This window comes from Vicugna pacos, chromosome X (genome assembly GCF_048564905.1).
Source record: "Vicugna pacos chromosome X, VicPac4, whole genome shotgun sequence".
NCBI classification, from domain to species: Eukaryota; Metazoa; Chordata; class Mammalia; order Artiodactyla; family Camelidae; genus Vicugna; species Vicugna pacos.
In genome coordinates this window covers 63,282,772-63,304,999 of record NC_133023.1, presented here as the reverse complement: position 1 = coordinate 63,304,999, position 22,228 = coordinate 63,282,772, and the positions used below count along the sequence as shown (strand labels likewise).

General features: G+C 37.4%; 1 pseudogene; it reads right to left on the bottom strand.

Moving 5' to 3' along the window:
• Positions 1–2,395: 2,395 nt before the first annotated feature.
• LOC102530877 (elongation factor 1-alpha 1 pseudogene) lies at positions 2,396–21,089 on the bottom strand (annotated as a pseudogene).
• Positions 21,090–22,228: the final 1,139 nt, after the last annotated feature.

Here is a 22,228-nt window from a genome sequence, read left to right as displayed (position 1 = left end):
GTAAGAAAGGAACTCTAAAGAAACCAAGAAAAATGCCCTGTCTTATAAATTGGTAGTCTGGGTCTCAGAATAAGGCACATTTCCTTCAGGCAAATTTAAAAGCTAAATATGTAGCTTTTTTAACATTTAATATGTAGCTTTTAAATTCATTATGAATTTTAAAGATTTGAAGATGAGGGCATGATCTCTCTGGAAAGTCATAGTATATTTATATCTCATATGTGGGGGTAACGAATGATATTAATTAATATTGGTTTCAGATTTGTATCCTTAGCCCCATTAGTCCTCTTTCTTCTACACCACTTTCCTGGATACGAGGAAAGAAAAGAAGGTGGAACATAATTTACAGTTATCTGTCATTACTTTAGACTCTTTACTAATGTTTGTTCATTAGCTGCTTTATTCATTTCTGGTTCATCCATGTTGCAAAGCCATGGAAGTTTTAAAATATTTCTTAAGTGACAAGTTGGGAGTGGTATTTTTCTCTTGTATTACTTTATTGAGAGTCAGGAGAAATTGGTTTCATTATAAAGTGCACTGCACAGGAACAACTCGTTTTTCATTCTTTTTTTTTCCTCACTCTCACTTGCCTTCTTTCTTTCTCATTTACTCCCCCATCTCTTCCTTTCTTCCTTTCTTCCTTTCCTCCTTTCCTCCTTTCTTTCTTTCTTTCTTTCTTTCCTTCCTTCCTTCCTTTCTATCTTTCTTTCTTTCTCTTTCATTTTCCTGGAGCCACTTCTATGTGCCATAGACATATGACAGTCACAAAGGAGAATACATAAGAAGTAAAAAGTGGCTTCACAATTAAGAGTGTTCCTCTCAAACATGATGTCCTGATTTTCTATGCGACTGCCATCCTTAATCTTTTTTTTCTTTTTTGGTATTTTCTTGATATAACATTGTCATCTACAATATCATTAGGGATAGGCAGGAGATGCAACTAGATGCTGAAAACATTAGAATTTCCAGTGTAGGGCAAAGACACCTTGCAAATGCCCCCCTTACTTGGCAGGAAGAGGAATTAAGAGACTTCTGTGATTGTAGTTTTCCATTTTAAACAGACTTTCTAGCTTTCTTCTTGATACCTATTTCCCCACTCCCTTTCCCCACCATTCTATGTTGATGTTATTTGCATTATAATGATTAAAAAAACAAAGGAAGGAAACAGAATTGTCCTCTCTGTAATTATTTCTCCCTTGGCTATCATATGGCTTAGTTTTTAAACATATGTAATACATCCTTTTCCTTGATGCAGTTTTGAGTACCATGGTTGCAACAGCCAATTTCTCATCAGATCTTTTGCTCTGAGGAAAAAAATTTCTTAAATATAAGAAGATGTCTTAAAGTCTTTCTATATGTATGCTTTCCATCCATTTTGATATGGAAATATTACTTTTTTTGTGTATATATATTTATTGAAGTATAGTCAGTTTACAAGTTTGTGTCAATTTGTGGTGTACAACATGATGCTTCAGTCACACATGGACAAACATATATTCATTTTCATATTCTTTTTCATCATAAGTTATTACAAGATATGGAATATAACAAAATGAAAAAATTGATTCTTAATTTCAGAAGATTTGTCTCTTTGCAAATGAGCAGAAATGACCTTTGAATCATGATGATTTTGGCAGTTTCCATTAGTGGAACTGAAAGAAAAAATAATGCAACAAACAAAACAAGAAACATATGTAGCTTGATCAGTTTTCTTGAAAAGAGGTACATGTCCAAATACCTATTATTCTTTAATCTCACCTTTTCTAAGAAGACTTCTCTAGCCACTCCAGCCTTCAGTAATCTCTGCTTCCTCCAAGTTCCTGTGCTGTCAGATGTTTATGTAAAGCTATTTTAGGACAATGTAACTTGTCCAAGATTACATAACAGTTAAGTGACAAAGCTGGAATTTTTAACTCAGGCAGAGCTTACCTGTGCTTTTAGTCACCATTCTATACCACATTCCTATGATATGAGGGAGAAATGATTAGGTAAATTTATAGCTCTGGAAGAAAACATAGGGGATGTTTTACATGATGGTTTGCATTCATCATGTAATTTCCTTTTAATCAAAATATGCTATACTGTCAATGGCTGTAAAAAGTGTTGAATTAAAGGAAGAAGAGAGTATCTAAGAATTGCTGAAAAGCTTATTCAAACTCACTCAGATTTTCTTGATATATGCTGAAGGTGGAGAGATTAAGGAGACAGATGGTGATAGGAATTGGAGAAGTTTTCCTGGTCAGCATTATCTTGGAAGCCTCAATGGCAGAAGATATGGAGTGAGCTATATAAGCCTAGTTGAAAACAGTACTAATCCATAGAGGAAACCCATTTTTGTACTCTACTCTAGCTTGGTTAGTAGGTTGTGTGTGTGTGTGTGTGTGTGTGTGTGAATCTAATCTCCCCACTCTTCTACTTCACTTCTCAGGATACCACAATGTTTTTGAAATGCCTTCAGGTTTCTAAACAATCTCCCCTGGATATATCCCTCAACTGTCATCTCTTTACTTTTCTCAACCGTCCTACCAAAAAATGGTGAAAAAATTGCGGTTTTAAATAAAAGGAGGAGAAGGAAATTACCACTTACAAGTAAACTCTCACATATGCTGGGTGGCATAAATGAAAAGCATACTTCTTTTAAAAATTTCAAACTGGTCACTTGACTTTAGATTTTCTAGGTCTCTATCATCTGGTTCAATTCTGCTGCTTCATAACTGTGTGACTCTGAGCAAATCCACTCCTTTTTTTTTCAGACTAATTTCCTTATTGGTAAATGAGATGATTAGAACAGCCAGAGTGCCCCTCAAATGCATCTATATGGTGGTTCTTTAATGCTAAGGTAAGCTCCAGCAGAGACTAGTAAGTGAATATCTCTAATTTGTATCAGTTTTTGCCTTCTAACATGAATCTATGTCCTTACATGTACATATCTACAAGGAAAATGAAATGATAATAATAACTAATAATTAGAGTTGTCTTTATTATGTTGCAAGCACCATTTTAATCAATTCCTAGGTATTTGGTCTTCAAAACAACCCTAGAAGATAGGCATCATCATTACTTTCATTTTATAGCAAAGGAAACTAATCCCCATAAGAGAGGCTAAAACACTTGACCAAATTCACATAATTAATAATTCGCAGAGTTATGGATTTTAGCTCAGCTAACCTAGCTCCAGAGACCATGCACTAAACTACTATACTACATTGACAACACTTCTTAATAGTATTTGAAAAAAAACAACAAATGTTGATTTAAACCGATGCAAAATGCGATGTCAAATAGCAAATACTTACAAACCCTCTTCTCTCCACAGGATTCCAAAGTTTATACACAAATATCCAACTATTTCTGCATTGCTTTCCTTTCCCCTAAGTTAAAAAGCAATCAACTTTATTGAACTTTGTGTTTGTTTGTTTTACATTTTCAAATCTACTTTAATGGGGACACAGTAAAAACTCATAAGGGTAGATTCCATCCATCCATTTGTAAATAGCCACATCTTTGTGTGGAGAAGAGGTTTACCCTTAAGATATGGTTAACCTGCTTATTTGCAACTGAGTTCTTGTCTGAAAATGGGCCATAATGTATCACGTGTGATGTGTAAAAGTCACATACTCTTAACCTTTTTAAAAGAGCTATTGGCCTTGGTTTTTCATGATAGAAAAAATATATTTGTAACTAAATTAAACCCCTTCAGTCAAACAACATACAAAGCCATCTTGCTATCTTGTACTTAGGTAATGCCCAAATTCTAATGGCTGATTTTGATGACAGGTGTAATTGCTTAATTCAAATTGAGTTCATACACACACAATTCACACACTCCATTTCACCATTTTCTGTTCTTTCTGGAGATACTTAAAGGGCACTTGGATCTCTTTACTGCACCTCTCCCATGTTGCCTTTAGGTGCACATTTACTGGTAACTATTTTACAAGGGAAGAGATCAGATTAAGGTCAAGTAGTGATAATTATGATCTCTCTGGCTGACTGAGTCTACACACACACAGTGAAGTGGATAATTGAGACAACTATCAAGATAATTCAAGACAAAAAAGAATTATTGCTTCAATTATCTGGCTATTTCAGATGAGTGTGTTTTGAACTGAATTACCTACATAATTGCTTAAATTTTCCACTTCACTTTGTGTGGGGTGCCATCAAGTTGCTAGAGTGCTGAGCTGATGAATATATCTCCTCAAATCTACTGTTTCTCACATTTAATTTACCTATTTTTACACTAGTCTGCCCTTTAAAAAATCAAGTCTTTGGGAGGAATTTTAGGTTGTTTCAGACTTAGAGATTTGAATTCTAATGTGACCTTCGGTAGTTAATGATACCTCTCAAGATTCTATGGGAAATTTAATAATCTCAGCTCTGACATTCTACGAACAATTTTGTTTAATCAAACTAGTCTTAGGGAAGCCTGAAAAAAAACAGCAGAGCTTAGTGTCAGGCCACTTCTATTCATACAACTGAAATTCATCCTGGTGATGATGGACACTGACAGTCTATGTGACTGGATATTCATCTCCAGAGCTACTATAATGGGAACAATCTTCCCTTTGCTATAGAACTTTTCTGGCTGCTTCCCTGCTGTGAAAATTTGGCTATGAAAGTTCCATAATTTTCAGGAGGAAAATATCCTGTGTGTTTGTGCATATATACATTAGAGTGTCTGCAGCCACTGCAAAGCATTTCCTCACAAGAGCAGTAACTGTTAACAGGCAGCAGAGACTGGCTATAAGGACCACCAAGAGGAAAATGAAAGGTGAGTCTAGTGGGGTTGCCTGGAAGTGTTGAATACTTACTAAATGAAACTGTCAAGCCAATTTTCAAAGGTCTCTGTTTCGGAGACCTGTTAATGAGTTGAATTCATTTTCTATTCCAATTACTTTGGAGTCCAGGTTTTTACAGTCGCCTGCTGTTAGCCTCTGATGTAAACACTATCAACTGCTTACGTATCTCTTCTTATGGAACCAAGCAGATTCAACAGCTGAGCTAGGTCTCACTTGCAAATAGAAGACCATATTGATAGACTGTTAACCCTCACCCTGGAAAGGTAATCATTAAACCAGTTCTTTCTCCCTAGGTTCAACTTGTCTAAATAATGTCTTAATGAACTTGTTGATGAGCTATAATCATATTGATAGAATTTCCTTAATGGAATTGACAGCCATATCAGTAGTACTGTCTTAACCATCTTAGAATCATTTAAATGTGGAGAGAAGTTGATGGGACATCTTGAGACTACATTCAAGTGATTTATGATGCTGTCTGAACAGGTAGTTGAATATATGATCACATTTTCAAAACTTCTTGTTTTGTGTGTATTTTATCCATGGTAAATAGTACATAGGTAAGTGCCAGATTATGAAAAGCAAAAATACAGCTTTTCTTATTTCCTGCCCTACACTCTCACCATAAGACCCAAAGTTTCAAATATTTTGTATTACAAATTCATAAGATATATTATTTCCTGCTGGATAAAACTAAGACATCCAGAATGTATAGCAATAGTTGTTATATTTGCTCAGAGTTTAAAATCTTGCAAGAAATCAATAATGACATAGTAAAATTGTTTTTCAAAGAATCTCCCCAATGCATTAACATAAACATGACTGCAAAGTGGATAATCATGAGAAAATGGCAATAATCATTTTCTTTTAATGAACTATAACTTTGATGAATTTTCTTTATATAATTGTCACTTTAGGCAGCTATGTATTGGTAAGTTTTGCATTCTGATTCTGGGAAGAGGGCAGACAACATGGGCATACAATTCTCACAGTGCTACAGGGTATCACACTCATAAGAGTTTAGGGTTTAATATTCTGAAGTCACCAATTTAAAATTCTTAGTAATTTTATCTTGGGATTGTGTTTTGTACATAAAGTCCAAAGAGACAAGGGAACATGTGACAGGAGTTTGTAGCCTGACTTCATGTGTAATCCTTCCTCTCACTGCCTCTCTACCCCTCCAGAATGAATTAGCAAGGCCCATGGCTGCCCAACAACCAGTGCTGCCTCCTGAACTTGTGGAAAAGGTTGAGGTCCCTGTAAGTCTTGGACTGGGGCATGGTAGTAGTCATACTTTCCCTGGGCTGACAGAAATCATGGCCTCAGAGAAAGAGTGATCCTTTAGCACATCCACCACTCTCAGTTCAGGAGTAAGTCCTAGTGATTAGTCATTTTTGGAAGTCTTTCATTCACTGTGTGTAGGATTTTGGGAAAGTAATATACCTTGTTGAACTTCTCCCACTCTCTGAAAGGGCATGGCACATTGATCTAGCAGCTGGCAAGAAGGAGAACCCAGCAGCTGATGGGCATGCACCAAGTAGTGGGGTAGGGCCTTAGCTTATACTAACCCTAAAGTATCCCCATCCCTGAGTGAATACAATATTAGAAATCAAATAAAAAACACTATGAAAAGTCAAGAGAGAGACCATAAAATAAAGAAATAAGCTTTAACAACACATATTTTCTGCTTTTAAAACAAGAGGTCCCACATATTAATTTTGTACCAGGACTCACAAATTATGCAGCCAGTTCTGCTGAAGAAGTAGTCAAACCAAAATTTTTAAGTGGCAGTCCAAGTGGCCAACTGGAAAGCTTTGACCATGTTAATACGATTTCCTAATGTGAGTATGCTATGGTGGCTCAAATCCTATGTGGGAGTCAAGAAATCTGAACATGAGATCTTCATTAGTAAAATGAGAGGGTTGTTTTCTGAGGCCCTTTCAATGTTAAAATTCTGTGCTTTTTGTGAACATTTGGTAAGAAATAATTTTGCTTTAAGAGTAAAAGGACAGTATAGTAATTATATTCTCTGTATCAGTGGTTCTCAACAGGGGCAATTTTTCCCACCAGGGAATGTTTGGAAAGATCTGAAGACATTAAAACAATTTTGTTGATGTACAGTTGATTTACATTGTTAGGTTAGTTTTAGGTGTACAGCAAAATGATTCATATATATATATATATATATATATATATATATAATTTTCCATTAGAAGTTATTTTATTGAATATAGTTCCTTGTACTATATAGTAAATTAAGAGTTTGGGATTAACAGATACATACTACTATATATAAAATAAACAGCAAGGACCTTCTGGAGACATTTTTAATGATCACATCTGGAATGGAGGGTGCGGGTGCTACTGGCATCTAGTGAATAATGTCCAGGAGTAATGCTAAATATCCTACAATGCACAGGGCAGCCCCACACAACAAAGACTTTTTCAGTCCAAGTTGTCAGTAGTGCCAAGGTTAAGAACTTCTGGCCTATGTGAAAGACATAATATCTCTGGATTCATATTGATTTTCCTTTTTCTCTTTAACAATGGGTTAAGGCCTGATACATTTAAAATCAAGGCTTAATAACCAAATCAAAATATAAAAGATGTTGACTAAAGTTGCTATTGGATTCTGATGTCTGGAAATAGGAACATCTGTCTCCTGTAATCTTTTGTTTGCCAAGACAGAAAGAGAATAATTAAGTATAGTTATAAAACTCTTTCAAGCATAAAGTCTGTAGAAGAGTAAAGTTAGGACTGCTTTATTGGGCTAATAATTGAGCAATTTTTCTACTGGTGAACTTTATTATGTTGGGGGAACGTTGAAGGCAATGATTCCTTTGCAGCCTCCGTATTTTTACACAAGAAATAAGCAGAGAGCTTCCTAAAAATGCTAGTCATCACTATTACTAATAACACAAGAAATTACAAGGAGGATGCTACTGGGTAACTCCAAGACTTATTTATTCATTATTTCATTAATGCTTTCAGAGAATATAATGGTTAATAATAATAATAATAATAATAATAATAATAATAATTCTAGATAGGTCCTTATTTACATTCCAATCCTTGTTGTGACACATACACAAATAACTAAACCAAATTTGTAACTAATAAAGTGATAGCTATAGGACAGTATGGCGTATACACCACTGTTGTAGAATGAAAGAGAGGGAGGTTGTTTAGGAGTTCAGGGAAGAGAGAGGCTGTTTTTGACTGGGGTGGTCAGAAAGTCTTTGTATAATTGGTGATTATTGATCTGGATTTTACCACATGGTAGAATTTGAATAGCTGCATTATCTGTCATATAGTGAATACCCAAGTGAGGAAGATAAAAAATACAAATGCATTCTTGGGATCAGATTTCTATAATGAGATTGTGTACAGACAGGGCTTTTTTAATTGCATGTATCAGAAGCCCAATTCAAACTAAATTAAAACAAAAGAGCAGTTTGTATTAAGGATCCTGGGATATTTCATACAAATTGGGAACAGAACTTAAAGAAGAAATAAATGAAGCATGTGGGCAGAAAGAAGCAGAGGGCAGGAGAGAAACATCTTGACTGAATTTCAGACTCCAGTTCCAGTGATTCCAGAAATGCAGCTGCATTACCTCTGAATTCCAAAAACTGACTGAGCCTTACCTGGTTTTGGTATCAACCCTGAATTAATCAACTATGGTTAGAAATGGAGGTACACATTGTACTCACAAGTCAGTACTCTCAGTTGCTATGAATGGATTTGGATTGGGATAGCAATTTCCAGAAAGAAAGCATTCTATAGGAATAGGGGAGAAATATGCTGAGAAAAATGTGTCCACCAGACATAGTTAGTTCTAAGCCTATTGCTTCATCCAATCCCCTTTGAAATTAAATGACATGTCTTACATTTATAGAATGATAAATGCAAACCAGTGTATACAAACATGAATTGTCTCACCTAAACTTCAGCAGAGTTCTGTGAAGAAAGTTCTTTTATTCCCACAATACTTATAGGTGAGTAAACCCAATCTTTAATCTAAATCTGAAAAGTTAGGGAGTCAAGATTCAAACACAGGTACTCTGACGCAACAACTACACAAGACTGCCTCAAATATTTTTGTGAAATAGTTGCTTCATAGGCATATGACCAATAAAGTCATACAAGGCCATGTGCTCAGAAGGGCCTCATGCTTGGGGTTTAATGCTCTGTGATCAGTCTTGAAATTCTTAATATGTTTATCTTTGAATTTTTGTTTTGTAAGTGATGTCCAATGGGACAATGGAGCATGTACTAGGGGTTTGAAGTCTTGGTTCATGCACAACCCAGCCTCCTCCCACTTCTCTGCTTCCTTATGAGTGTGTCTGTGCTTGAATGAGTATGACACTCAATAACAAATAAAAATATCATGTCAAGTTGTGGGAGAGACTGTAGAAGAAAATAAGATTTACATATTTTAGTTTCCTTAACAAAGCTTTTCCCCCCACTTTTTGAACAAGGGGTCTTGCATCTTTAATTTCACTGAACACTGAAAATTGTGTAGCCAGACCTGAACAGTGGTTAGGCCAAATAAAGTTTCTGTCTTCCAAAAATAATTGCCTAACAAAGAGAGAAAAACATTACCTGTAGTCTAGCCATCTCAGATTACCATCTAAGAATAAAGGATCTAATGCCATCAGATACGATTAAAGGAGGTACATTAAGCCCCATAACTAACTATCCAGAAGCATCATAACAATGATTTTGAGTGCAGATTCTAGAACCAATTGCTTCAGTTCACACATCTTCCTTGATGTGTGTCCCTAAGCAAATTAACATCTCTGTGTTTTCACTTCTTTATGTGTAAAGACAATGATGATGATAATACTAATGCTTATTTATAGAATTGCTTTGAGGATGAAATAAGTTGATATGTATAAATGTATGTAATACATGTAAAATGTGCTTTGAACTTTGCCTGGTACTTAATAAGTACTCAGTACATATCACTATTCTGAATAGCTATGGATCTAACATATGAGGACAATTCTATATCATAATTAACAAATGTTATCACAGAGCTTGTATCAAAGAAATACTATTAAATTCAACTTTGAACTTTAAATATCTCAAATATACAAGATTACTAACAGTGTTAGCTGCCCAGAAAATAATTCCAATGCTTAATAAGTCATGGAAGACATAATTCAAGGCAATAAAATTTAATTCCATGAAGAAAATATAATAAGGACACTCTGTAGAGCGTGTGCAATTTTGAAAAATATTTGGATTTTAAGAGATAATATTCTAAATTAAGTTGAACTTTAGTAGCAAGTTCAGCACACAATGTTTTTGTAATTGCATTTAGTCTTGCAGCCCAAGATGCCATGACTATAAACACTCATAGAAGAGATCACTGCTTAAATAAAATTACATATACAAAGCATCTAGCATAGTTCAAGGCATAAAATAAATGCTCAATAAATAATAGGTATTATCATTAATATTGAACTGTGTTGAAACCTCAGTGACTAGATTGTAATTTGGAGCTTTGAGCACAGGGTCATCTCTTGGGAGTGACTGAAAAGCTCTTTTAAAGGATTTCAGATCATCCATTATCATGCTGCATTTTATGACTGAATAAATCAATGGCTATTATGTTTTTGAGGAAGAAAATGAAGAAAGGAATATTATGAGAAAGGTCACAGATGTGAATTTTATGGACAGTTTTATGAAAAAAACATTAGATAGCAACAGTAGTTCACAAAGTTTTCTGCTATTTGTGCTGTTAGCTATAGGTTCTTACTGACAGTGTAAAACTACAGAAGCACCGACTGCCAGAGCTTCAAGAGACTGTGGAAACATACAATACAGTGTCAGGCACATACAAGGTAACCAATAAATTCAAGCATCTTTGTCTCCTTTCTTTGAGATTGTACAGTTCAACATCCCTCCCCTTAGTTTTGCAAATGAGGAAATGAGATGGAATAATCTGCAAAGATTTGACAGAAAATTTCTGATTGGATAGGAACTTGAATATCTACAAAATATCTCAGAAGATTCAGATGATGTTCTTCTCCATTTTGAAGCAAACCAATGAACCCTGAGAGGAGAGCTTGGGATATATAACAACATGTATAGTAAGAACTTCCTTTCTCTTGAAAGCAAGGCCATTAAAAGCAGCCAGTAAAACTCACAGAAGCTCCACCCTGTGAACAAAGACTCAGCTATCTCTGCCCCAGCAACTCCATCCCTTTCTACCCAGTCTATTAAACAATATTCCCTGCAAGGAAATGTCTCAAATAATCATACATTCTTTTATTGCTAGATGAGTCTTTATCCAACCATTTCCCCTAAACAGGAAATCCTTTTCTACCATCTCTAACCGGTTTTATCTTGTGAAGTTTAAATATTTCCAGTTCTTTCAACAATCCTTTGTATAGTTGTTTTCTGAAACTTCTAGAGACACTGTAATTGAGCAGAGTCAACATTGATATACCCCACCACGATAAACTGGATTATTAGTCCTGATTTTTCCCTCCCTTGTTAATAGAGTTATACATCCACATACTTTGCCAGGTACGCTCATAGAATCCTCCTAATATGGGTGAAGTATACTTGGTTTTGTGACTTGCCTTGGCTAATGAAAAGTTATTGGAAATGATGCCAGTAAATGTTTAAAATGTGCAGGCATGAATGGCTTGTCCTCTTGCTCTCCTGTGATATGTCTTGAGAAGTATATGCCCTGAGAATCTTCTGGTCAAAGAAGAAAATTGAGGAAAATGAGGAGCAGACTTAAATTCAATCCGTGATGTATCCAACCTCAGTCAACCCAAAGTCTTAGTCAGAGAGTGGCAAATCAGTTACAGACTCATCAGTGAGAAATATAAACACTTGTGTTGTAATTCATTGAATTTTGAGGGCTATTTATTACATAGTATTATTGAAAAAAGCCAGTGAAAACTTCCCGGTTGATTACTGAGCATAGCCACAGTTGTCCAGAACCTAGGTATGGTATAAGCTAGTAGATTACTTCTTTCTTTTTATTGAAAGCTTTTTTTTTCTTTTACAGAAGTCATTGCTAATGTGTGACAGTCTTTTTATATCATTTTTTCTTTTATATCTTTTTTATTTTTATATCTTTATATCTAGATTTATGTCTTTCATTTTTAATAGAGGTATGAATGACATACAAAAAGCTGTACATGTTTAATGTATACATTGTGATGAATTTGAAGATAAGTATCCATGTCATAACAAATGACAGGATTTCCTTATTTTTAATGCTGTATAATATTCCATTGTATGTATAGACTGTGTTTTCTTTATCAGTTTATCTTCTGATGACTAGTTTGTTTCCATGTCTTTGCCTTGGTAAATAATGCTTTAATGGACACAGGTGTGTAGGTATCTTTTAGGTATACAGGGTTCAGTTTTTTATTTATAAGTCCAGAAGTGCTGCATCATATGATAGTTCTATTTTTATTTAGTTTTATTTATTTTTTAAATTCTCATTAAACTTTGTTTTATTGGGTCTCAAAATTCTGTGACAGACATTTGGTCAAGTTGTTTCCATTAAAAAGTGCTGATTTTAAAAACTGATATCTTAAAACTGCCACACACAAATAAAAAACAAATGATCCACAAAACATTCTCCTTTCCTTCTGAAGGTTTTATAATTCATTGTTATCATTAACCAGTCTTTTACTATTAAACTTAAATGGCCAATTGAGACAAACAATTCTGAGACCTTTCTTCCAAACCTGATTAAGACTGAGGTGACAGGTATTGGAGAAAATATTCGTTTAGCCTTCTGAACTTTCTGGGCAGACTCGGTGACCTTGACAGCTCCAGCTGCCTTCTTGTCCACTGTCTTGATGACACCCACAACAACTGTCTGTCTCATGTCATGGACAGCAAAACGGCCCAGAGGAGGATAGTCAGAGAAGCTCTCAACACACATGGGCTTGCCAGGAACCATGTCAACAATGGCAGCATCACCAGATTTCAAGAACGTGGGGCCATCTTCCAGCTTTTTCCTAGAACAATGGTCAATCTTCTCCTTCAGTTCAGCAAACTTGTAAGCAATGTGAGCTGTGTGACAATCCAGCACAGGTGCATATCCAGCACTGATCTGGCCTGCATGGTTCAAGATAATTACTTGAGCTGTGAAGCCAGCTGCTTCCATTGATGGATCATTTTTGCTGTCACCAGACACATTGCCACAACGAATATCCTTGACAGACATGTTTTTGATGTTGAAGCCCATGTTGTCCCCAGGGAGGGTTTCACTCAAAGCTTCATGGTGCATCTCAACAGACTTGACTTCAGTTGTAACATTGATTGGAACAAAGGTGATCACCATGCCAGGTTTGAGAACACCAGGCTCCACTCGACCCACAATGACAGTACCAGTACCACCAATCTTCTAAACATCCTGGAGGGGCAACCACAAGGGCTTGTCAGTTGGCTAAGTTGGTGGCAGGATGCAATCCAGAGCCTCAAGCAACATGGTTCCACTGGCATTGCCATCTTTACGGGTGACTTTTCATCCCTTGAACCAAGCATGTTAGCACTTGGCTCCAGCATGTTGTCACCATTTCAGCCAGAAATTAGCACAAATGCTACTGTGTCAGGGTTGTAGCCAATTTTCTTAATGTAGGTGCTGACTTCCTCAACAATTTCCTCGTATCTCCCCTGGCTGTAGGGTGGCTCAGTGGAATTCATCTTATTTTTTTTTAACATTTTTTATTGATTTATAATCATTTTACAACGTTGTGTCAAATTACAGTATTCAGCACAATTATTCAGGCATTCATGGACATATACACACTCATTGTCACATTTTTTTCTCTGTGAGTTATCATAATATTTTGTGTATATTTCCCTGTGCTATACAGTGTAATTTTGTTTATCTATTCTACAATTTTGAAATCCCAGTCTATCCCTTCCCACCCTCAACCCCCCTGGTAACCACAAGTCTGTATTCTCTGTCCATGAGTCTTTAGATTCCACATATGAGCAATCTCATACGGTATTTTTCTTTCTCTTTCTCGCTTACTTCACTTAGAATGACATTCTCTAGGAGTATCCATGTTGCTGCAAATGGCGTTATGTTGTCGGTTTTTATGGCTGAGTAGTATTCCATTGTATAAATATACCACCTCTTGTTTATCCAGTCACCTATTGATGGACATTTAGGCTGTTTCCATGTTTTGGCTATTGTAAAAAGTGCTGCTATGAACATTGGGGTGCAGGTGTCATCCTGAAGAAGATTTCCTTCTGGATACAAACCCAGGAGTGGGATTCCTGGGTCATATGGTAAGTCCATTCTTAGTCTTTAGAGGAATCTCCACACTGTTTTCCATAGTGGCTGCACCAAACTGCATTCCCACCAGCAGTGTAGGAGGGTTCCCCTTTCTCCACAGCCTCTCCAGCATTTGTCAGTTTTGGATTTTTGAATGACGGCCATTCTGACCAGTGTGAGGTGATACCTCATTTTAGTTTTGATTTGCATTTCTCTGATAATTAGTGATATTGAGCATTTTTTCATGTGCTTTTTGATCATTCGTATGTCTTCCTTGGAGAGTTGCTTGTTTAGGTCTTCTGCCCATTTTTGGATTGGGTTGTTTATTTTTTCCTTATTGAATCGTATGGGCTCCTTATATATTTTGGAGATCAAGCCATTGTCGGTTTCACTTGCAAAAATTTTCTCCCAATCCGTAGGTTTTCTTCTTGTTTTATTTCTGGTTTCCTTTGCTCTGCAGAAGCTTGTAAGTTTCATTAGGTCCCATTTGTTTATTCTTGCTTTTATTTCTTCTAGGAGAAAATTTTTGAAATGTATGTCAGATAATGTATTGCCTATGTTTTCCTCTAGGAGGTTTATTGTATCTTGTCTTATGTTTAAGTCTTTAATCCATTTTGAGTTGATTTTTGTATATGGTGTAAGGCTGTGTTCTAGCTTCATTGTTTTACATGCTGCTGTCCAGTTTTCCCAACACCTTTGTCTTTATTCCATTCTATATTCTTGCCTCCTTTGTCGAAGATTAGTTGACCAAAGGTTTGTGGATTCATTTCTGGGCTCTCTATTCTGTTCCATTGGTCCATATGTGTGTTTTGGTACCAATACCATGGTGTCTTGATGACTGTAGCCCTATAGTATTGTCTGAAGTCTGGGAGAGTTATTCCTCCAGCCTCTTCCTTTCTCTTCAGGAATGCTTTAGCAATTCTAGGTCTTTGATGGTTCCATATAAATTTTATTATGATTTGTTCTAGTTCTGTGAACTATGTCCTGGGTAATTGGATAGGGATTGCATTAAATCTGTAGATTGCCTTGGGCAGTGTGACCATTTTAAAAATATTGATTCTTCCGATCCAAGAGCATGGAATATCTTTCCACTTTTCAAAGTCTTCTTTAATTTCCTTCATCAATGGTTTATAGTTTTCTGTGTATAATTCTTTCACCTCCTTGGATAGATTTATTCCCAGATATTTTATTACTTTGGGTGCTATTTTAAAGAGGATTGTTTCTTTACTTACTTTTTCTGTTGATTTATCGTTAGTGTAAAGACATGCAACTGATTTTTGAACATTAATTTTGTAACCTGCTACCTTGCTGAATTTTTCAATCAGCTCTAGTAGCTTTTGTGTGGACCTTTTAGGGTTTTCTATATATAGTAACATGTCATCAGCATATAATGACAATTTTACCTCTTCCTTTCCAATTTGGATCCCTTTTATTTCTTTCTCTTGCCTGATTGCTGTGGCTAGGACTTCCAGGACTACGTTGAATAGGAGTGGTGATAGTGGGCATCCTTGTCTTGTCCCAGATTTTAGTGGGAAGCTTTTGAGTTTTTCACCGTTGAGAACTATGCTGGCTGTAGGTTTGTCATATATAGCTTTTATTATGTTGAGATATGTTCCCTCTATACCCACTTTGGCAAGAGTTTTTATCATAAATGGGTGTTGAATTTTATCAAATACTTTTTCTGCATCAATTGAGATGATCATGTGGTTTTTGTCCTTTCTCTTGTTGATGTGATGTATTACATTGATTGATTTGCGTATGTTGAACCAGCCTTGTGTCCCTGTGATGAACCCCACTTGGTCATGATGTATCATCTTTTTTATGTGTTGTTGGATTCTATTTGCTAAAATTTTGGTGAGGATTGTGGCATCTATGTTCATCAGTGATATTGGCCTATAATTCTCTTTTTTTGTAGTGTCTTTGCCTGGTTTTGGTATCAGGGTGATGGTGGCTTCATAGAATGAGTTTGGGAGTATTCCCTCAGTTTCCATCGTCTGGAAGACTTTGAGAAGGACTGGTATGAGTTCTTCTTTGTATGTTTGGTAGAATTCCCCAGTGAAGCCATCCGGTCCTGGACTTTTATTGGTAGAGAGGTTTTTAATTGCTATTTCTATTTCCTTTCTTGTGATCGGATTGTTCAAGTGTTCAGTTTCTTCTTGATTCAGTTTTGGTGGACAGTATGTTTCCAGAAACTTGTCCATCTCCTCTAGGTTATCCAGTTTGATTCCATATAGTTTTTCAAAATATTTTCGTATGATATTCTGCATTTCTATTTTGTTTGTTGTAATTTCTCCATTTTCCTTTCTTATTTTGCTAATTTGTGCTCTCTCTTTTTTCTTCTTTGTGAGTTTGGCCAGCGGATTGTCGATTTTATTTACTTTTTGAAATAACCAGCTTTTGGTTTGGTTGATTTTTTCTATGGTCTTGTTAATCTCTATTGTATTTAAATCCTCTCTGATCTTTATTATTTCCTTCCTTCTGCTGCTTTTTGGGGCTTTTTGTTGTTCTTTTTCTAATTGATTCAGGTGGTGGGTTAACTTGTTTATTTGAGATTGTTCTTCTTTTTTGAGGAAGGCCTGTATCGCTATAAACTTCCCTCTTAGCACTGCCTTTGCTGTTTCCCATAGGTTTTGAATGGTTGTGCTTTCATTGTCATTTGTCTCAAGGTATTTTTTAATTTCAGCTTTGATATCCTCATTGATCCATTGTTTTTTCAATAACATATTGTTTAATCTCCATGCTTTTCTTTTTTTCTCCTTTGTTTCTCTGTTGTTGATTTCCAGTTTCATGGCATTGTGGTCAGTAAAGATGCTTGAGATAATTTCTATCTTCTTAAATTTGTTGAGGTTTCTTTAGTGTCCAAGTACATGAACGATCCTGGAAAATGTTCCATGGGAACTTGAAAAGAATGTATATCCCATTTTTTGGGGGTGTAATGCTCTGAAAATATCCACCAAATGTAGTTTTTCTTTTGTAGTATTTAATTTCTCTGTTGCCTTGTTTATTTTCTGTCTGGAAGATCTGTCTAGTGATGTTAATGCAGTGTTAAAATCTCCAACTATGATTGTATTCCCATCAATATCCCCCTTTATCTCTGTTAGTAATTCTTGTATGTACTTAGGTGCTCCTGTATTGGGTGCATATATATTAACGAGTGTAATGTCTTCATCTTGTATCACTCCTTTAATCATTATAAAATGTCCCTCTTTATCTTTCTTTATGGCCTTTGTTTTAAAGTCTATTTTGTCTGAAATCAGTACTGCAACACCTGCTTTTTTGGCTTTTCCATTTGCATGGAATATCCTTTTCCATCCTTTCACTCTCAATCTATATGTGTCCTTCTCCCTAAAGTGGGTCTCTTGTAGGGTGCATATTGAAGGTTCTTGCTTTATTATCCAGTCTGCCACTCTATGTCTTTTGACTGGAGCATTTAGTCCATTAACATTTACAGTAATTAATGATAGATGTGTGTTTATTGCCATTTTGAACTTATCTTTGCAGTTGAATTGGTATATCCTCTTTGTTCCTTTCTTCTTCCTTTCGTGGTTTGGTAATTTTCCTTTGTATTATCATGGATTTCATTTAATTTTTGTGACTCCCTTGTAAATTTTTGACTTGTGGTTACCCTTTTTTGGAAATCTAGTAACCTATACCTGTTTTTATTAAACTGATAATAACATGATCTCAAACCCATCCTACTGTTAAAAAAATTTAAAAAAGAAAGAAAAAAAATTCTATATTTCCCTGCCTCCCTCTCCCACTCTCAGTGATTTGTATGTCTTCTTTTATAATTTTGTGTTTTCTTTATTTGTAATTCATGAGTTATCACCTTTCCAGTTGTGAGTCTCTCATTTCTGTAGCATCCTGCTACTTTTCTATTTAGAATAGCCCTTTCAATATTTCTTTTAGAATGGGTTTAGTGTTGCTGAACTACTGTAGCTTTTTTTTTGTCTGTGAAACTCTTTATTTCTCCTTCTATCCTAAAGGATAGCCTTGCTGGGTAAAGTATCCTAGGCTGCATCTTTTTTTCTTTCAGGGCTTTGAATATATCTTGCCACTCCCTTCTGGCCTGTAGTGTTTGTGTAGAGAAATCAGGTGAGAGCCTTATGGGGGTTCACTTGTAATTCACTCTTTGCTTTTCTCTTGCTGCCTTTACAATCATTTCTTTATCCTTGCCTCTGGCCATCTTGATTATGATATGTCTTGGTGTGGGTCTATTTGGGTTCTTCCTGTTTGGGACCCTCTGAGCTTCCTGTACTTGGATATCTGATTCCTTCTTTAAGTTTGGGAAGTTTTCAGTCATGATTTCTTCAAAAACCTTTTCAATCCCCTTTGATCCTTCTTCCCCTTCTGGGACCCCTATTATGTGAAGATTGGGACGCTTTATATTATCCCATCGGTCCCTTATGCTATTATCATTATTTTTTATTTGCTTATCTTGTAATTCTTCTGAATGGGTGCTTTCTATTGCCCTGTCTTCTAGATCACTAATTCGTTCCTGTGCATTAACTAGTCGGCTTTGCACAGCTATTAAATCATTCCTCATCTCTGTCAATGTGTTTACCCATTCTGCTTGGCTCTTCTTTATAGCTTCAATTTCATTTTTGACATATTTTATCTCTCTAAGCACTATCTCTTTTAATTCCTTCAGCAATTTGATCACTCCTTTTTTGAAATCTTGATCTAGTAGGCTATCGATGTCTATTTCATTGATCTTTCTTTCAGGGGATTCCTCTTGTTCTTTTAATTGGGAGAGGTTTCTCTGCTTCTTCATCTTGCTCATACCTCTCTGGCACTGTGGTTTATGGAGTATCAGTTGACTATTTTGGATCTTAAGTATTTTATCTATCTAATGCCTATTTATGAATAGAATTTAGGGGAAAAAAAAGAAAGAAATAATAAGAGAGAAAGAGAAAGATTTTTAAAATAATGGACAAAGAGGGTTTGAAAACTGTGTATAATGAATAATAGAAGAGCGAGTTGAAGCAGAGTATTAATCGGGTTGAGACGTCCTTTTAAAATCTTAAAAAAAAAAAGAAAAAGGAAAAAAAAGGGGGTGGGGAGATGAATAGATGTATTTGAAGCCTGTGTCTAATCAATAACAAGACATCAAAACCCAAGAGAAATAGAAATGAATTAACAAGTAAAAATTAAGAGAGTAATTGAAAACAGAACGGGTAAAAACAGATTTAAGAACAAAACAAAAAATAACAAAAACAAAAAAAAAAACAAAAAAAAGGGGGGGTTGTCGGTGTTCTCCTGGAGTCTGTGTGCTTTTAATGTGAAGTCCTTCTGTCTTCGTCCTGTTTTGGAAGCTCAGCTTGTTTTCATAGGCCCTCTGTTGGCGCCCTCTTCTGTGCTGCTCCCAGCACCTGTCGGCAAGCAGATTGCGCCTCCTCTTAACACGGGGTCAGATGCAGCTCTCCTCTGCTGTGGGCGGGCGGGTCACCGCCCCTCCGGACACTGCAGTCAGGTGCTGCAGACTGGCCAGGCAGGAGGGCGGGTCATGCCCCCTCCCAGCACCTTGGTCAGGGGCTGTGTTCCTGCCCTACAGGCGGGGGCGGGGCCGCTCTCCCTCTGCCTGTGCCGCTGGTAGCTCTGCTGCTCTGTGTGGCTGCGCGCTCCGCCCTGGTCGCGCTCCGCCCTGGCCGCGCTCTGACCTGGCTGTGCTCCGCAGGTGGACTCGGGGAAGACCGAAGGGCAGCCTCGTCCCTGCTCAGAGCCAAGACCCAGCTCCTTGTTTGTCTTTGTGGAGCAAGTTCTCTGAGGGACCAGGATGGAAGGATCCCACCTGCCCCAGGCTGTAGGCCCGTCTCAGTCTGGCCCTTGAGGCTGCTGAGCCCTTCGGTGCGGATGCAGGATTCCCCCCTGCACCCGCCTGGGTGCTAAGCGCCGGAGAATATGGCGGCTGTGCCAGGGCCCCGCCTCTCTTCCCCTAAAAAGTTTCCGCGGGTTTTCAGAGATGGGGGTATGCACCCTTCCCCCGAGAGCACATCAATCTTGCTGTTTTATGGAGGGCCCAGGTTGTTCTGTCCTGTACACCCACAGCCACGGCGCCCAGCCCCTTGCAGTCCCCCGGAGCTGCCTCCGTGCAGCCGCCCCCGTCCTCTGCCCGGCCCGTGCAGCCTGGCCTTGCTCGCCGCTGCCGACCCGAGTCTCAGGCTGGGTGTCGGGGGGACGCTCTGTGCCCGTATAACTTAGTTCTGTCAGACAAGGGCTGCTCTGTACAGATCAGAGCCTCGGAGGCTCCCCCTCTGTCCCGCTGGCCTCTCAGTTGGAGAGGGGAGACCCAGCGAGCAAGCGCCAGTCCTCCTTTGCTGCTCCCTCCCCGCGGGACCCGCCCCATGCTGTTTTGCCTTTTGTTCTTTCTTTTTTCCTTTTCTCCTACCAGATTTTTGGCGTCTTTATCTTTTGAAGAGGGCGATGTTCTGTCGGAGTTCCGCAGGTGATCTGGTTGGCTGAGTGAGTCTGTAGATGTGGATCTTGGTGTGTTTGTGGGAGAGGGTGACTTACAAGCGCCCTTCTACTCCGGCATCTTGCCTCTTCTCGGAATCCATCTTATTAATGCCAACGATTAGTTGTTTCACACCCAGTGTGTAAGCCAGAAGGGCATGCTCACGGGTCTGCCCATTCTTGGAGATACCTGCTTAAAATTCACCAACACCAGCAGCAACAATGAAGACAGCACAGTCAGCCTGAGATGTGCCTGTAATCATGTTGTTGATATAGCCTCTGTGTCCTAGGACATCAATGAGGGTCACGTAGTACTTGCTGGTCTCGAATTTCCACAGGGAGATATCAATGGTGATACCGGGCTCATGTTCTGCCTTCAGTTTGTCCAAGACCCAGGCATACTTGAAGGAGTCCTTTCCCATCTAGGCAGTCTCCTTCTTAAACTTTTCAATGGTTCTTTTGTTGATGCCATCACATTTGTATATCAGATGGCTAGTGATGGTAGACTTGCCAGAATCTACATGTCTGATGAACATGATGTTGATGTGAGTCTTCTCCTTTCCCATTTTGGCTTAGATTTAGCAGTCGTTTTCAAGACACCTGTGTCCTGGCAGCAAACCCACTGCCAAAAAGATAGTTCTATTTTTAATTGTTTGAGGAATCTACATATAGATTTCCATAAGAGTTGTACTAGTTTTCATTTCTACCACATCCTCACCAACACTTTTTATTTTTTATTTCGTAATATTCATCCTAATAAGTATGAGGAGATATCTCACTGTGGTTTTAATTTACATTTCCCTGATGGCTAGTGACCTTGAGCACACTTTTTTTTAACAATTTTTATTGATTTATAATCATTTTACAATGTTGTATCAAGTTCCAGTGTTCAGCACAATTTTTCAGTTATTCATGGACATATACACACTCATTGTCACATTTTTTTCTCTGAGTTATCATAATTTTTTGTGTATATTTCCCTGTGCTATACAGTGTAATCTTGTTTATCTATTCTAAAATTTTGAAATCACAGTCTGTCCCTTCCCACCCTCCACCTCCCTGGCAACTACAAGTCTGTATTCTCTGTCCGTGAGTCTATTTCTGTCCTGTATTTATGCTTTGTTTTCTTTGTTTGTTTGTTTGTTTGTTTTTGTTTTTTAGATTCCACATATGAGCGATCTCATATGGTATTTTTCTTTCTCTTTCTGGCTTACTTCACTTAGAATGACATTCTCCAGGAGCATCCATGTTGCTGCAAATGGCATTATGTTGCCGGTTTTTATGGCTGAGTAGTATTCCATTGTATAAATATATCACTTCATCTTTATCCAGTCACCTGTTGATGGACATTTAGGCTATTTCCATGTTTTGGCTATTGTAAATAGTGCTGCTATGAACATTGGAGTGCAGTTGTCATCCTGAAGTAGTGTTCCTTCTGGATAGAAGTCCAGGAGTGGGATTCCTGGATCATACGGTAAGTGTGGTTGCCAGGGGGGTGGAGGGTGGGACCTTTTAGGGTTTTCTATATATAATAACTTGTCTTCAGCATATAGGGACACTTTACTTCTTTTCCAATTTGAATCCCTTTTATTTCTTTCTCTTGCCTGATTGCTGTGGCTAGGACTTCCAACACTACTGTGTTGAATAGGAGTGGTGATAGTGTGCATCCTCGTCTTTTTCCACATTTTAGTGGGAAGCTTTTGAG